Here is a 15968-nt window from a genome sequence, read left to right on the forward strand (position 1 = left end):
CTGAGTGTCTATCTGTCTGTCTGTCTGTCTGTCTGTCTGAGTGTCTGTCTGTCTGTCTGAGTGTCTGTCTGTCTGTCTGTCTGAGTGTCTGTCTGTCTGTCTGAGTGTCTGTCTGTCTGTCTGTCTGAGTGTCTGTCTGTCTGAGTGTCTATCTGTCTGTCTGTCTGTCTGTCTGAGTGTCTGTCTGTCTGTCTGAGTGTCTGTCTGTCTGTCTGTCTGAGTGTCTGTCTGTCTGTCTGAGTGTCTGTCTGTCTGTCTGTCTGTCTGTCTGTCTGAGTGTCTGTCTGTCTGTCTGAGTGTCTGTCTGTCTGTCTGTCTGTCTGAGTGTCTGTCTGTCTGTCTGAGTGTCTGTCTGTCTGTCTGTCTGTCTGAGTGTCTGTCTGTCTGTCTGAGTGTCTGTCTGTCTGTCTGTCTGTCTGAGTGTCTGTCTGTCTGTCTGAGTGTCTGTCTGTCTGTCTGTCTGAGTGTCTGTCTGTCTGTCTGTCTGTCTGAGTGTCTGTCTGTCTGTCTGTCTGAGTGTCTGTCTGTCTGAGTGTCTATCTGTCTGTCTGTCTGAGTGTCTGTCTGTCTGTCTGAGTGTCTGTCTGTCTGTCTGTCTGTCTGAGTGTCTGTCTGTCTGTCTGTCTGTCTGAGTGTCTGTCTGTCTGTCTGAGTGTCTGTCTGTCTGTCTGTCTGTCTGTCTGAGTGTCTGTCTGTCTGTCTGAGTGTCTGTCTGTCTGTCTGTCTGAGTGTCTGTCTGTCTGTCTGTCTGTCTGAGTGTCTGTCTGTCTGTCTGTCTGAGTGTCTGTCTGTCTGTCTGTCTGAGTGTCTGTCTGTCTGTCTGAGTGTCTGTCTGTCTGTCTGTCTGTCTGTCTGTCTGAGTGTCTGTCTGTCTGTCTGAGTGTCTGTCTGAGTGTCTGTCTGTCTGTCTGTCTGTCTGAGTGTCTGTCTGTCTGTCTGAGTGTCTGTCTGTCTGTCTGTCTGTCTGTCTGAGTGTCTGTCTGTCTGTCTGAGTGTCTGTCTGTCTGTCTGTCTGTCTGAGTGTCTGTCTGTCTGTCTGAGTGTCTGTCTGAGTGTCTGTCTGTCTGAGTGTCTGTCTGTCTGTCTGTCTGTCTGAGTGTCTGTCTGTCTGTCTGAGTGTCTGTCTGTCTGTCTGTCTGAGTGTCTGTCTGTCTGTCTGTCTGTCTGTCTGAGTGTCTGTCTGTCTGTCTGTCTGAGTGTCTGTCTGTCTGTCTGTCTGTCTGAGTGTCTGTCTGTCTGTCTGAGTGTCTGTCTGTCTGTCTGTCTGTCTGAGTGTCTGTCTGTCTGTCTGTCTGAGTGTCTGTCTGAGTGTCTGTCTGTCTGAGTGTCTGTCTGTCTGTCTGTCTGTCTGAGTGTCTGTCTGTCTGTCTGAGTGTCTGTCTGTCTGTCTGTCTGTCTGTTTGAGTGTCTGTCTGTCTGTCTGTCTGAGTGTCTGTCTGTCTGTCTGTCTGTCTGAGTGTCTGTCTGTCTGTCTGAGTGTCTGTCTGTCTGTCTGAGTGTCTGTCTGTCTGTCTGTCTGAGTGTCTGTCTGTCTGAGTGTCTATCTGTCTGTCTGTCTGTCTGTCTGAGTGTCTGTTTGTCTGTCTGAGTGTCTGTCTGTCTGTCTGTCTGTCTGTCTGAGTGTCTGTCTGTCTGTCTGTCTGTCTGAGTGTCTGTCTGTCTGTCTGTCTGTCTGAGTGTCTGTCTGTCTGTCTGTCTGAGTGTCTGTCTGTCTGTCTGTCTGAGTGTCTGTCTGTCTGTCTGTCTGTCTGTCTGAGTGTCTGTCTGTCTGTCTGTCTGTCTGAGTGTCTGTCTGTCTGAGTGTCTATCTGTCTGTCTGTCTGTCTGTCTGTCTGAGTGTCTGTCTGTCTGTCTGAGTGTCTGTCTGTCTGTCTGTCTGAGTGTCTGTCTGTCTGTCTGTCTGAGTGTCTGTCTGTCTGAGTGTCTATCTGTCTGTCTGTCTGTCTGTCTGTCTGAGTGTCTGTCTGTCTGTCTGAGTGTCTGTCTGTCTGTCTGTCTGAGTGTCTGTCTGTCTGTCTGAGTGTCTGTCTGTCTGTCTGTCTGTCTGAGTGTCTGTCTGTCTGTCTGAGTGTCTGTCTGTCTGTCTGTCTGAGTGTCTGTCTGTCTGTCTGTCTGTCTGAGTGTCTGTCTGTCTGTCTGAGTGTCTGTCTGTCTGTCTGTCTGTCTGTCTGTTTGAGTGTCTGTCTGTCTGTCTGTCTGAGTGTCTGTCTGTCTGTCTGTCTGTCTGAGTGTCTGTCTGTCTGTCTGAGTGTCTGTCTGTCTGTCTGAGTGTCTGTCTGTCTGTCTGTCTGAGTGTCTGTTTGTCTGTCTGAGTGTCTGTCTGTCTGTCTGTCTGTCTGTCTGAGTGTCTGTCTGTCTGTCTGTCTGTCTGAGTGTCTGTCTGTCTGTCTGTCTGAGTGTCTGTCTGTCTGTCTGTCTGAGTGTCTGTCTGTCTGTCTGAGTGTCTGTCTGTCTGTCTGTCTGTCTGTCTGTTTGAGTGTCTGTCTGTCTGTCTGTCTGAGTGTCTGTCTGTCTGTCTGTCTGTCTGAGTGTCTGTCTGTCTGTCTGAGTGTCTGTCTGTCTGTCTGAGTGTCTGTCTGTCTGTCTGTCTGAGTGTCTGTCTGTCTGAGTGTCTATCTGTCTGTCTGTCTGTCTGTCTGAGTGTCTGTTTGTCTGTCTGAGTGTCTGTCTGTCTGTCTGTCTGTCTGTCTGAGTGTCTGTCTGTCTGTCTGTCTGTCTGAGTGTCTGTCTGTCTGTCTGTCTGAGTGTCTGTCTGTCTGTCTGTCTGAGTGTCTGTCTGTCTGTCTGTCTGAGTGTCTGTCTGTCTGTCTGTCTGTCTGTCTGTCTGTCTGAGTGTCTGTCTGTCTGTCTGTCTGTCTGAGTGTCTGTCTGTCTGAGTGTCTATCTGTCTGTCTGTCTGTCTGTCTGTCTGAGTGTCTGTCTGTCTGTCTGAGTATCTGTCTGTCTGTCTGTCTGAGTGTCTGTCTGTCTGTCTGAGTGTCTGTCTGTCTGTCTGTCTGAGTGTCTGTCTGTCTGAGTGTCTATCTGTCTGTCTGTCTGTCTGTCTGTCTGAGTGTCTGTCTGTCTGTCTGAGTGTCTGTCTGTCTGTCTGTCTGAGTGTCTGTCTGTCTGTCTGAGTGTCTGTCTGTCTGTCTGTCTGTCTGAGTGTCTGTCTGTCTGTCTGAGTGTCTGTCTGTCTGTCTGTCTGAGTGTCTGTCTGTCTGTCTGTCTGTCTGTCTGTCTGTCTGTCTGTCTGAGTGTCTGTCTGTCTGTCTGAGTGTCTGTCTGTCTGTCTGTCTGTCTGTCTGTCTGTCTGTCTGTCTGTTTGAGTGTCTGTCTGTCTGTCTGTCTGAGTGTCTGTCTGTCTGTCTGTCTGAGTGTCTGTCTGTCTGTCTGAGTGTCTGTCTGTCTGTCTGTCTGTCTGAGTGTCTGTCTGTCTGTCTGTCTGTCTGAGTGTCTGTCTGTCTGTCTGAGTGTCTGTCTGTCTGTCTGTCTGAGTGTCTGTCTGTCTGTCTGTCTGTCTGAGTGTCTGTCTGTCTGTCTGTCTGAGTGTCTGTCTGTCTGTCTGTCTGTCTGAGTGTCTGTCTGTCTGTCTGAGTGTCTGTCTGTCTGTCTGTCTGTCTGTCTGAGTGTCTGTCTGTCTGTCTGTCTGAGTGTCTGTCTGAGTGTCTGTCTGTCTGAGTGTCTGTCTGTCTGTCTGTCTGTCTGAGTGTCTGTCTGTCTGTCTGAGTGTCTGTCTGTCTGTCTGTCTGTCTGTTTGAGTGTCTGTCTGTCTGTCTGTCTGAGTGTCTGTCTGTCTGTCTGTCTGTCTGTCTGAGTGTCTGTCTGTCTGTCTGAGTGTCTGTCTGTCTGTCTGAGTGTCTGTCTGTCTGTCTGTCTGAGTGTCTGTCTGTCTGAGTGTCTATCTGTCTGTCTGTCTGTCTGTCTGAGTGTCTGTTTGTCTGTCTGAGTGTCTGTCTGTCTGTCTGTCTGTCTGTCTGTCTGAGTGTCTGTCTGTCTGTCTGTCTGTCTGAGTGTCTGTCTGTCTGTCTGTCTGTCTGAGTGTCTGTCTGTCTGTCTGTCTGAGTGTCTGTCTGTCTGTCTGTCTGAGTGTCTGTCTGTCTGTCTGTCTGTCTGTCTGAGTGTCTGTCTGTCTGTCTGTCTGAGTGTCTGTCTGTCTGAGTGTCTATCTGTCTGTCTGTCTGTCTGTCTGTCTGAGTGTCTGTCTGTCTGTCTGAGTGTCTGTCTGTCTGTCTGTCTGAGTGTCTGTCTGTCTGTCTGAGTGTCTGTCTGTCTGTCTGTCTGAGTGTCTGTCTGTCTGAGTGTCTATCTGTCTGTCTGTCTGTCTGTCTGAGTGTCTGTCTGTCTGTCTGAGTGTCTGTCTGTCTGTCTGTCTGAGTGTCTGTCTGTCTGTCTGAGTGTCTGTCTGTCTGTCTGTCTGTCTGTCTGTCTGAGTGTCTGTCTGTCTGTCTGAGTGTCTGTCTGTCTGTCTGTCTGTCTGAGTGTCTGTCTGTCTGTCTGAGTGTCTGTCTGTCTGTCTGTCTGTCTGAGTGTCTGTCTGTCTGTCTGAGTGTCTGTCTGTCTGTCTGTCTGTCTGAGTGTCTGTCTGTCTGTCTGAGTGTCTGTCTGTCTGTCTGTCTGAGTGTCTGTCTGTCTGTCTGTCTGTCTGAGTGTCTGTCTGTCTGTCTGTCTGAGTGTCTGTCTGTCTGAGTGTCTATCTGTCTGTCTGTCTGAGTGTCTGTCTGTCTGTCTGAGTGTCTGTCTGTCTGTCTGTCTGTCTGAGTGTCTGTCTGTCTGTCTGTCTGTCTGAGTGTCTGTCTGTCTGTCTGAGTGTCTGTCTGTCTGTCTGTCTGTCTGTCTGAGTGTCTGTCTGTCTGTCTGAGTGTCTGTCTGTCTGTCTGTCTGAGTGTCTGTCTGTCTGTCTGTCTGTCTGAGTGTCTGTCTGTCTGTCTGTCTGAGTGTCTGTCTGTCTGTCTGTCTGAGTGTCTGTCTGTCTGTCTGAGTGTCTGTCTGTCTGTCTGTCTGTCTGTCTGTCTGAGTGTCTGTCTGTCTGTCTGAGTGTCTGTCTGAGTGTCTGTCTGTCTGTCTGTCTGTCTGAGTGTCTGTCTGTCTGTCTGAGTGTCTGTCTGTCTGTCTGTCTGTCTGAGTGTCTGTCTGTCTGTCTGAGTGTCTGTCTGTCTGTCTGTCTGTCTGAGTGTCTGTCTGTCTGTCTGAGTGTCTGTCTGAGTGTCTGTCTGTCTGAGTGTCTGTCTGTCTGTCTGTCTGTCTGAGTGTCTGTCTGTCTGTCTGAGTGTCTGTCTGTCTGTCTGTCTGAGTGTCTGTCTGTCTGTCTGTCTGTCTGTCTGTCTGAGTGTCTGTCTGTCTGTCTGTCTGAGTGTCTGTCTGTCTGTCTGTCTGTCTGAGTGTCTGTCTGTCTGTCTGAGTGTCTGTCTGTCTGTCTGTCTGTCTGAGTGTCTGTCTGTCTGTCTGTCTGAGTGTCTGTCTGAGTGTCTGTCTGTCTGAGTGTCTGTCTGTCTGTCTGTCTGTCTGAGTGTCTGTCTGTCTGTCTGAGTGTCTGTCTGTCTGTCTGTCTGTTTGAGTGTCTGTCTGTCTGTCTGTCTGAGTGTCTGTCTGTCTGTCTGTCTGTCTGAGTGTCTGTCTGTCTGTCTGAGTGTCTGTCTGTCTGTCTGAGTGTCTGTCTGTCTGTCTGTCTGAGTGTCTGTCTGTCTGAGTGTCTATCTGTCTGTCTGTCTGTCTGTCTGAGTGTCTGTTTGTCTGTCTGAGTGTCTGTCTGTCTGTCTGTCTGTCTGTCTGAGTGTCTGTCTGTCTGTCTGTCTGTCTGAGTGTCTGTCTGTCTGTCTGTCTGTCTGAGTGTCTGTCTGTCTGTCTGTCTGAGTGTCTGTCTGTCTGTCTGTCTGAGTGTCTGTCTGTCTGTCTGTCTGTCTGTCTGAGTGTCTGTCTGTCTGTCTGTCTGTCTGTCTGTCTGAGTGTCTGTCTGTCTGTCTGAGTGTCTGTCTGTCTGTCTGAGTGTCTGTCTGTCTGTCTGTCTGAGTGTCTGTCTGTCTGAGTGTCTATCTGTCTGTCTGTCTGTCTGTCTGTCTGAGTGTCTGTCTGTCTGTCTGAGTGTCTGTCTGTCTGTCTGTCTGTCTGAGTGTCTGTCTGTCTGTCTGAGTGTCTGTCTGTCTGTCTGTCTGTCTGAGTGTCTGTCTGTCTGTCTGAGTGTCTGTCTGTCTGTCTGTCTGTCTGAGTGTCTGTCTGTCTGTCTGAGTGTCTGTCTGTCTGTCTGTCTGAGTGTCTGTCTGTCTGTCTGTCTGTCTGAGTGTCTGTCTGTCTGTCTGTCTGAGTGTCTGTCTGTCTGAGTGTCTATCTGTCTGTCTGTCTGAGTGTCTGTCTGTCTGTCTGAGTGTCTGTCTGTCTGTCTGTCTGTCTGAGTGTCTGTCTGTCTGTCTGTCTGTCTGAGTGTCTGTCTGTCTGTCTGAGTGTCTGTCTGTCTGTCTGTCTGTCTGAGTGTCTGTCTGTCTGTCTGAGTGTCTGTCTGTCTGTCTGTCTGAGTGTCTGTCTGTCTGTCTGTCTGTCTGAGTGTCTGTCTGTCTGTCTGTCTGAGTGTCTGTCTGTCTGTCTGTCTGTCTGTCTGAGTGTCTGTCTGTCTGTCTGAGTGTCTGTCTGTCTGTCTGTCTGTCTGTCTGAGTGTCTGTCTGTCTGTCTGAGTGTCTGTCTGAGTGTCTGTCTGTCTGTCTGTCTGTCTGAGTGTCTGTCTGTCTGTCTGAGTGTCTGTCTGTCTGTCTGTCTGTCTGTCTGAGTGTCTGTCTGTCTGTCTGAGTGTCTGTCTGTCTGTCTGTCTGAGTGTCTGTCTGTCTGTCTGAGTGTCTGTCTGAGTGTCTGTCTGTCTGAGTGTCTGTCTGTCTGTCTGTCTGTCTGAGTGTCTGTCTGTCTGTCTGAGTGTCTGTCTGTCTGTCTGTCTGAGTGTCTGTCTGTCTGTCTGTCTGTCTGAGTGTCTGTCTGTCTGTCTGTCTGAGTGTCTGTCTGTCTGTCTGTCTGTCTGAGTGTCTGTCTGTCTGTCTGAGTGTCTGTCTGTCTGTCTGTCTGTCTGTCTGAGTGTCTGTCTGTCTGTCTGTCTGAGTGTCTGTCTGAGTGTCTGTCTGTCTGAGTGTCTGTCTGTCTGTCTGTCTGTCTGAGTGTCTGTCTGTCTGTCTGAGTGTCTGTCTGTCTGTCTGTCTGTCTGTTTGAGTGTCTGTCTGTCTGTCTGTCTGAGTGTCTGTCTGTCTGTCTGTCTGTCTGTCTGAGTGTCTGTCTGTCTGTCTGAGTGTCTGTCTGTCTGTCTGAGTGTCTGTCTGTCTGTCTGTCTGAGTGTCTGTCTGTCTGAGTGTCTATCTGTCTGTCTGTCTGTCTGTCTGAGTGTCTGTTTGTCTGTCTGAGTGTCTGTCTGTCTGTCTGTCTGTCTGTCTGAGTGTCTGTCTGTCTGTCTGTCTGTCTGAGTGTCTGTCTGTCTGTCTGTCTGTCTGAGTGTCTGTCTGTCTGTCTGTCTGAGTGTCTGTCTGTCTGTCTGTCTGAGTGTCTGTCTGTCTGTCTGTCTGTCTGTCTGAGTGTCTGTCTGTCTGTCTGTCTGAGTGTCTGTCTGTCTGAGTGTCTATCTGTCTGTCTGTCTGTCTGTCTGTCTGAGTGTCTGTCTGTCTGTCTGAGTGTCTGTCTGTCTGTCTGTCTGAGTGTCTGTCTGTCTGTCTGAGTGTCTGTCTGTCTGTCTGTCTGAGTGTCTGTCTGTCTGAGTGTCTATCTGTCTGTCTGTCTGTCTGTCTGAGTGTCTGTCTGTCTGTCTGAGTGTCTGTCTGTCTGTCTGTCTGAGTGTCTGTCTGTCTGTCTGAGTGTCTGTCTGTCTGTCTGTCTGTCTGTCTGTCTGAGTGTCTGTCTGTCTGTCTGAGTGTCTGTCTGTCTGTCTGTCTGTCTGAGTGTCTGTCTGTCTGTCTGAGTGTCTGTCTGTCTGTCTGTCTGTCTGAGTGTCTGTCTGTCTGTCTGAGTGTCTGTCTGTCTGTCTGTCTGTCTGAGTGTCTGTCTGTCTGTCTGAGTGTCTGTCTGTCTGTCTGTCTGAGTGTCTGTCTGTCTGTCTGTCTGTCTGAGTGTCTGTCTGTCTGTCTGTCTGAGTGTCTGTCTGTCTGAGTGTCTATCTGTCTGTCTGTCTGAGTGTCTGTCTGTCTGTCTGAGTGTCTGTCTGTCTGTCTGTCTGTCTGAGTGTCTGTCTGTCTGTCTGTCTGTCTGAGTGTCTGTCTGTCTGTCTGAGTGTCTGTCTGTCTGTCTGTCTGTCTGTCTGAGTGTCTGTCTGTCTGTCTGAGTGTCTGTCTGTCTGTCTGTCTGAGTGTCTGTCTGTCTGTCTGTCTGTCTGAGTGTCTGTCTGTCTGTCTGTCTGAGTGTCTGTCTGTCTGTCTGTCTGAGTGTCTGTCTGTCTGTCTGAGTGTCTGTCTGTCTGTCTGTCTGTCTGTCTGTCTGAGTGTCTGTCTGTCTGTCTGAGTGTCTGTCTGAGTGTCTGTCTGTCTGTCTGTCTGTCTGAGTGTCTGTCTGTCTGTCTGAGTGTCTGTCTGTCTGTCTGTCTGTCTGTCTGAGTGTCTGTCTGTCTGTCTGAGTGTCTGTCTGTCTGTCTGTCTGTCTGAGTGTCTGTCTGTCTGTCTGAGTGTCTGTCTGAGTGTCTGTCTGTCTGAGTGTCTGTCTGTCTGTCTGTCTGTCTGAGTGTCTGTCTGTCTGTCTGAGTGTCTGTCTGTCTGTCTGTCTGAGTGTCTGTCTGTCTGTCTGTCTGTCTGTCTGAGTGTCTGTCTGTCTGTCTGTCTGAGTGTCTGTCTGTCTGTCTGTCTGTCTGAGTGTCTGTCTGTCTGTCTGAGTGTCTGTCTGTCTGTCTGTCTGTCTGAGTGTCTGTCTGTCTGTCTGTCTGAGTGTCTGTCTGAGTGTCTGTCTGTCTGAGTGTCTGTCTGTCTGTCTGTCTGTCTGAGTGTCTGTCTGTCTGTCTGAGTGTCTGTCTGTCTGTCTGTCTGTCTGTTTGAGTGTCTGTCTGTCTGTCTGTCTGAGTGTCTGTCTGTCTGTCTGTCTGTCTGAGTGTCTGTCTGTCTGTCTGAGTGTCTGTCTGTCTGTCTGAGTGTCTGTCTGTCTGTCTGTCTGAGTGTCTGTCTGTCTGAGTGTCTATCTGTCTGTCTGTCTGTCTGTCTGAGTGTCTGTTTGTCTGTCTGAGTGTCTGTCTGTCTGTCTGTCTGTCTGTCTGAGTGTCTGTCTGTCTGTCTGTCTGTCTGAGTGTCTGTCTGTCTGTCTGTCTGTCTGAGTGTCTGTCTGTCTGTCTGTCTGAGTGTCTGTCTGTCTGTCTGTCTGAGTGTCTGTCTGTCTGTCTGTCTGTCTGTCTGAGTGTCTGTCTGTCTGTCTGTCTGTCTGAGTGTCTGTCTGTCTGAGTGTCTATCTGTCTGTCTGTCTGTCTGTCTGTCTGAGTGTCTGTCTGTCTGTCTGAGTGTCTGTCTGTCTGTCTGTCTGAGTGTCTGTCTGTCTGTCTGTCTGAGTGTCTGTCTGTCTGAGTGTCTATCTGTCTGTCTGTCTGTCTGTCTGTCTGAGTGTCTGTCTGTCTGTCTGAGTGTCTGTCTGTCTGTCTGTCTGAGTGTCTGTCTGTCTGTCTGAGTGTCTGTCTGTCTGTCTGTCTGTCTGAGTGTCTGTCTGTCTGTCTGAGTGTCTGTCTGTCTGTCTGTCTGAGTGTCTGTCTGTCTGTCTGTCTGTCTGAGTGTCTGTCTGTCTGTCTGAGTGTCTGTCTGTCTGTCTGTCTGTCTGTCTGTTTGAGTGTCTGTCTGTCTGTCTGTCTGAGTGTCTGTCTGTCTGTCTGTCTGTCTGAGTGTCTGTCTGTCTGTCTGAGTGTCTGTCTGTCTGTCTGAGTGTCTGTCTGTCTGTCTGTCTGAGTGTCTGTTTGTCTGTCTGAGTGTCTGTCTGTCTGTCTGTCTGTCTGTCTGAGTGTCTGTCTGTCTGTCTGTCTGTCTGAGTGTCTGTCTGTCTGTCTGTCTGAGTGTCTGTCTGTCTGTCTGTCTGAGTGTCTGTCTGTCTGTCTGAGTGTCTGTCTGTCTGTCTGTCTGTCTGTCTGTTTGAGTGTCTGTCTGTCTGTCTGTCTGAGTGTCTGTCTGTCTGTCTGTCTGTCTGAGTGTCTGTCTGTCTGTCTGAGTGTCTGTCTGTCTGTCTGAGTGTCTGTCTGTCTGTCTGTCTGAGTGTCTGTCTGTCTGAGTGTCTATCTGTCTGTCTGTCTGTCTGTCTGAGTGTCTGTTTGTCTGTCTGAGTGTCTGTCTGTCTGTCTGTCTGTCTGTCTGAGTGTCTGTCTGTCTGTCTGTCTGTCTGAGTGTCTGTCTGTCTGTCTGTCTGAGTGTCTGTCTGTCTGTCTGTCTGAGTGTCTGTCTGTCTGTCTGTCTGAGTGTCTGTCTGTCTGTCTGTCTGTCTGTCTGTCTGTCTGAGTGTCTGTCTGTCTGTCTGTCTGTCTGAGTGTCTGTCTGTCTGAGTGTCTATCTGTCTGTCTGTCTGTCTGTCTGTCTGAGTGTCTGTCTGTCTGTCTGAGTATCTGTCTGTCTGTCTGTCTGAGTGTCTGTCTGTCTGTCTGAGTGTCTGTCTGTCTGTCTGTCTGAGTGTCTGTCTGTCTGAGTGTCTATCTGTCTGTCTGTCTGTCTGTCTGTCTGAGTGTCTGTCTGTCTGTCTGAGTGTCTGTCTGTCTGTCTGTCTGAGTGTCTGTCTGTCTGTCTGAGTGTCTGTCTGTCTGTCTGTCTGTCTGAGTGTCTGTCTGTCTGTCTGAGTGTCTGTCTGTCTGTCTGTCTGAGTGTCTGTCTGTCTGTCTGTCTGTCTGTCTGTCTGTCTGAGTGTCTGTCTGTCTGTCTGAGTGTCTGTCTGTCTGTCTGTCTGTCTGTCTGTCTGTCTGTCTGTCTGTTTGAGTGTCTGTCTGTCTGTCTGTCTGAGTGTCTGTCTGTCTGTCTGTCTGAGTGTCTGTCTGTCTGTCTGAGTGTCTGTCTGTCTGTCTGAGTGTCTGTCTGTCTGTCTGTCTGAGTGTCTGTCTGTCTGAGTGTCTATCTGTCTGTCTGTCTGTCTGAGTGTCTGTCTGTCTGTCTGTCTGTCTGAGTGTCTGTCTGTCTGTCTGTCTGAGTGTCTGTCTGTCTGTCTGTCTGAGTGTCTGTCTGTCTGTCTGTCTGAGTGTCTGTCTGTCTGTCTGTCTGTCTGAGTGTCTGTCTGTCTGTCTGTCTGTCTGTCTGTCTGTCTGAGTGTCTGTCTGTCTGTCTGTCTGTCTGAGTGTCTGTCTGTCTGTCTGTCTGTCTGAGTGTCTGTCTGAGTGTCTGTCTGTCTGAGTGTCTATCTGTCTGTCTGTCTGTCTGTCTGAGTGTCTATCTGTCTGTCTGTCTGTCTGTCTGTCTGTCTGTCTGAGTGTCTGTCTGTCTGTCTGAGTGTCTGTCTGTCTGTCTGTCTGAGTGTCTGTCTGTCTGTCTGAGTGTCTGTCTGTCTGTCTGTCTGAGTGTCTGTCTGTCTGAGTGTCTATCTGTCTGTCTGTCTGTCTGTCTGTCTGAGTGTCTGTCTGTCTGTCTGTCTGAGTGTCTGTCTGTCTGTCTGTCTGAGTGTCTGTCTGTCTGTCTGTCTGTCTGTCTGAGTGTCTGTCTGTCTGTCTGTCTGAGTGTCTGTCTGTCTGTCTGTCTGTCTGAGTGTCTGTCTGTCTGTCTGAGTGTCTGTCTGTCTGTCTGTCTGAGTGTCTGTCTGTCTGTCTGTCTGAGTGTCTGTCTGAGTGTCTGTCTGTCTGAGTGTCTGTCTGTCTGTCTGTCTGTCTGAGTGTCTGTCTGTCTGTCTGAGTGTCTGTCTGTCTGTCTGTCTGTCTGTTTGAGTGTCTGTCTGTCTGTCTGTCTGAGTGTCTGTCTGTCTGTCTGTCTGTCTGAGTGTCTGTCTGTCTGTCTGAGTGTCTGTCTGTCTGTCTGAGTGTCTGTCTGTCTGTCTGTCTGAGTGTCTGTCTGTCTGAGTGTCTATCTGTCTGTCTGTCTGTCTGTCTGAGTGTCTGTTTGTCTGTCTGAGTGTCTGTCTGTCTGTCTGTCTGTCTGTCTGTCTGAGTGTCTGTCTGTCTGTCTGTCTGTCTGAGTGTCTGTCTGTCTGTCTGTCTGTCTGAGTGTCTGTCTGTCTGTCTGTCTGAGTGTCTGTCTGTCTGTCTGTCTGAGTGTCTGTCTGTCTGTCTGTCTGTCTGTCTGAGTGTCTGTCTGTCTGTCTGTCTGTCTGAGTGTCTGTCTGTCTGAGTGTCTATCTGTCTGTCTGTCTGTCTGTCTGTCTGAGTGTCTGTCTGTCTGTCTGAGTGTCTGTCTGTCTGTCTGTCTGAGTGTCTGTCTGTCTGTCTGTCTGAGTGTCTGTCTGTCTGAGTGTCTATCTGTCTGTCTGTCTGTCTGTCTGTCTGAGTGTCTGTCTGTCTGTCTGAGTGTCTGTCTGTCTGTCTGTCTGAGTGTCTGTCTGTCTGTCTGAGTGTCTGTCTGTCTGTCTGTCTGTCTGTCTGAGTGTCTGTCTGTCTGTCTGAGTGTCTGTCTGTCTGTCTGTCTGAGTGTCTGTCTGTCTGTCTGTCTGTCTGTCTGTCTGTCTGTCTGAGTGTCTGTCTGTCTGTCTGTCTGTCTGTCTGTCTGTTTGAGTGTCTGTCTGTCTGTCTGTCTGAGTGTCTGTCTGTCTGTCTGTCTGTCTGAGTGTCTGTCTGTCTGTCTGAGTGTCTGTCTGTCTGTCTGAGTGTCTGTCTGTCTGTCTGTCTGAGTGTCTGTCTGTCTGAGTGTCTATCTGTCTGTCTGTCTGTCTGTCTGAGTGTCTGTTTGTCTGTCTGAGTGTCTGTCTGTCTGTCTGTCTGTCTGTCTGTCTGAGTGTCTGTCTGTCTGTCTGTCTGTCTGAGTGTCTGTCTGTCTGTCTGTCTGAGTGTCTGTCTGTCTGTCTGTCTGAGTGTCTGTCTGTCTGTCTGAGTGTCTGTCTGTCTGTCTGTCTGTCTGTCTGTCTGTTTGAGTGTCTGTCTGTCTGTCTGTCTGAGTGTCTGTCTGTCTGTCTGTCTGTCTGAGTGTCTGTCTGTCTGTCTGAGTGTCTGTCTGTCTGTCTGAGTGTCTGTCTGTCTGTCTGTCTGAGTGTCTGTCTGTCTGAGTGTCTATCTGTCTGTCTGTCTGTCTGTCTGAGTGTCTGTTTGTCTGTCTGAGTGTCTGTCTGTCTGTCTGTCTGTCTGTCTGAGTGTCTGTCTGTCTGTCTGTCTGAGTGTCTGTCTGTCTGTCTGTCTGTCTGAGTGTCTGTCTGTCTGTCTGTCTGAGTGTCTGTCTGTCTGTCTGTCTGAGTGTCTGTCTGTCTGTCTGTCTGTCTGTCTGTCTGAGTGTCTGTCTGTCTGTCTGTCTGTCTGAGTGTCTGTCTGTCTGAGTGTCTATCTGTCTGTCTGTCTGTCTGTCTGTCTGAGTGTCTGTCTGTCTGTCTGAGTGTCTGTCTGTCTGTCTGTCTGAGTGTCTGTCTGTCTGTCTGAGTGTCTGTCTGTCTGTCTGTCTGAGTGTCTGTCTGTCTGAGTGTCTATCTGTCTGTCTGTCTGTCTGTCTGTCTGAGTGTCTGTCTGTCTGTCTGAGTGTCTGTCTGTCTGTCTGTCTGAGTGTCTGTCTGTCTGTCTGAGTGTCTGTCTGTCTGTCTGTCTGTCTGAGTGTCTGTCTGTCTGTCTGAGTGTCTGTCTGTCTGTCTGTCTGAGTGTCTGTCTGTCTGTCTGTCTGTCTGTCTGAGTGTCTGTCTGTCTGTCTGAGTGTCTGTCTGTCTGTCTGTCTGTCTGTCTGTCTGTTTGAGTGTCTGTCTGTCTGTCTGAGTGTCTGTCTGTCTGTCTGTCTGAGTGTCTGTCTGTCTGTCTGAGTGTCTGTCTGTCTGTCTGAGTGTCTGTCTGTCTGTCTGTCTGAGTGTCTGTCTGTCTGAGTGTCTATCTGTCTGTCTGTCTGTCTGTCTGAGTGTCTGTTTGTCTGTCTGAGTGTCTGTCTGTCTGTCTGTCTGTCTGAGTGTCTGTCTGTCTGTCTGTCTGAGTGTCTCTCTGTCTGTCTGTCTGAGTGTCTGTCTGTCTGTCTGTCTGAGTGTCTGTCTGTCTGTCTGTCTGTCTGTCTGTCTGAGTGTCTGTCTGTCTGTCTGTCTGAGTGTCTGTCTGTCTGTCTGTCTGTCTGAGTGTCTGTCTGAGTGTCTGTCTGTCTGAGTGTCTATCTGTCTGTCTGTCTGTCTGTCTGAGTGTCTATCTGTCTGTCTGTCTGTCTGTCTGTCTGTCTGAGTGTCTGTCTGTCTGTCTGAGTGTCTGTCTGTCTGTCTGTCTGAGTGTCTGTCTGTCTGTCTGAGTGTCTGTCTGTCTGTCTGTCTGAGTGTCTGTCTGTCTGAGTGTCTATCTGTCTGTCTGTCTGTCTGTCTGTCTGTCTGAGTGTCTGTCTGTCTGTCTGAGTGTCTGTCTGTATGTCTGTCTGTCTGTCTGTCTGAGTGTCTGTCTGTCTGTCTGAGTGTCTGTCTGTCTGTCTGTCTGTCTGAGTGTCTGTCTGTCTGTCTGAGTGTCTGTCTGTCTGTCTGTCTGTCTGAGTGTCTGTCTGTCTGTCTGAGTGTCTGTCTGTCTGTCTGTCTGAGTGTCTGTCTGTCTGTCTGTCTGTCTGAGTGTCTGTCTGTCTGTCTGTCTGAGTGTCTGTCTGTCTGAGTGTCTATCTGTCTGTCTGTCTGAGTGTCTGTCTGTCTGTCTGAGTGTCTGTCTGTCTGTCTGTCTGTCTGAGTGTCTGTCTGTCTGTCTGTCTGTCTGAGTGTCTGTCTGTCTGTCTGAGTGTCTGTCTGTCTGTCTGTCTGTCTGAGTGTCTGTCTGTCTGTCTGAGTGTCTGTCTGTCTGTCTGTCTGTCTGAGTGTCTGTCTGTCTGTCTGTCTGTCTGAGTGTCTGTCTGTCTGTCTGTCTGAGTGTCTGTCTGTCTGTCTGTCTGTCTGAGTGTCTGTCTGTCTGTCTGAGTGTCTGTCTGTCTGTCTGTCTGTCTGAGTGTCTGTCTGTCTGTCTGAGTGTCTGTCTGAGTGTCTGTCTGTCTGTCTGTCTGTCTGAGTGTCTGTCTGTCTGAGTGTCTGTCTCTCTGTCTGTCTGTCTGTCTGAGTGTCTGTCTGTCTGTCTGAGTGTCTGTCTGTCTGTCTGTCTGTCTGAGTGTCTGTCTGTCTGTCTGAGTGTCTGTCTGAGTGTCTGTCTGTCTGAGTGTCTGTCTGTCTGTCTGAGTGTCTGTCTGTCTGTCTGTCTGTCTGTCTGTCTGAGTGTCTGTCTGTCTGTCTGTCTGAGTGTCTGTCTGTCTGTCTGTCTGTCTGAGTGTCTGTCTGTCTGTCTGAGTGTCTGTCTGTCTGTCTGTCTGTCTGAGTGTCTGTCTGTCTGTCTGAGTGTCTGTCTGAGTGTCTGTCTGTCTGAGTGTCTGTCTGTCTGTCTGTCTGTCTGAGTGTCTGTCTGTCTGTCTGAGTGTCTGTCTGTCTGTCTGTCTGTCTGTCTGAGTGTCTGTCTGTCTGTCTGAGTGTCTGTCTGTCTGTCTGTCTGAGTGTCTGTCTGTCTGTCTGAGTGTCTGTCTGAGTGTCTGTCTGTCTGAGTGTCTGTCTGTCTGTCTGTCTGAGTGTCTGTCTGTCTGTCTGTCTGAGTGTCTGTCTGTCTGTCTGTCTGAGTGTCTGTCTGTCTGTCTGTCTGTCTGAGTGTCTGTCTGTCTGTCTGAGTGTCTGTCTGTCTGTCTGTCTGTCTGAGTGTCTGTCTGTCTGTCCGTAGCCAGTGTTGATTGGTTAAACTCCTCAGGGGTGTATACCCACTCTAGCTTTTCGTTGGCGTGGCTGGAAGCAGATTAGTGAGATGTTTAGAATTTTAAAAGGCATTGAATACTTTATTAAAGTTTAAACACCACCGAAATGTGTTGGTTTTGAATTCGCCTCTTTAAAATTGAAATATGAATTGATGTTCAAAAAATAAAAACCGAAGGTTCGGAAATTCAGGAATCTAAAATTCAAACAGTAACATTCAGACCCCGAAAATCAAAACATTTGAGCCGAAAAAAAAATCAGATTGCAAC

The sequence above is a fragment of the Hypomesus nipponensis genome, chromosome 10 (assembly GCF_054491055.1).
Source record: "Hypomesus nipponensis isolate SF chromosome 10, ASM5449105v1, whole genome shotgun sequence".
In the NCBI taxonomy this organism is placed as follows: domain Eukaryota; kingdom Metazoa; phylum Chordata; class Actinopteri; order Osmeriformes; family Osmeridae; genus Hypomesus; species Hypomesus nipponensis.